Source organism: Tachypleus tridentatus, chromosome 6, assembly GCF_004210375.1.
Source record: "Tachypleus tridentatus isolate NWPU-2018 chromosome 6, ASM421037v1, whole genome shotgun sequence".
Lineage (NCBI taxonomy): Eukaryota > Metazoa > Arthropoda > Merostomata > Xiphosura > Limulidae > Tachypleus > Tachypleus tridentatus.
In genome coordinates, this window is record NC_134830.1 from 146,984,965 (window position 1) to 146,985,526 (window position 562).

The following is a 562-nucleotide window of genomic DNA, read 5'->3' on the forward strand; positions in this document are numbered from 1 at the left end:
CCTTGAAGTTCCTTCCCTGTCATGCCCAAAGAAACACAAAACTGCATACTTGATGTAAATATTTCTGAAACACCCAAAAGAAAGGAAAGAGAAAACAACATTATTACAAACCATTTTACTATAGAACTATAAATTAACTAATTGCTTGAAGCTGTTGGTATGCTCCCTCATTACAGAATCAAAGAACATTTGCTTCTGCAGCTTTCATGATGGTGATCTTCCTTGAATCAGAGAATCTTTTCTTGTGCTCTTTACCTACCAAAAGAAGATACTATTTTAATCAACGTCTATAGTGCGAAGCCGACTATATATATATTCCTTTATGATGGCCAAATCACATTCTGCGGGGCCATTAGCGACCCAGAGCTACTTGAATGTTTATTTATCATGCTCCCATTGCCTGTCTTCTTGTGTGTTATTTGTTTGTTGTTTGTGTGTGTGTGTGTTTTAGATAGGAAGAAGTCTGATCTAATTCACTTGATTTCGAAATACTGGAGACTGTTGGCTCTTATACAGTTATTTAGGACTTTGACCTTTATTTCGGTTTCTTCTCTTTATCATT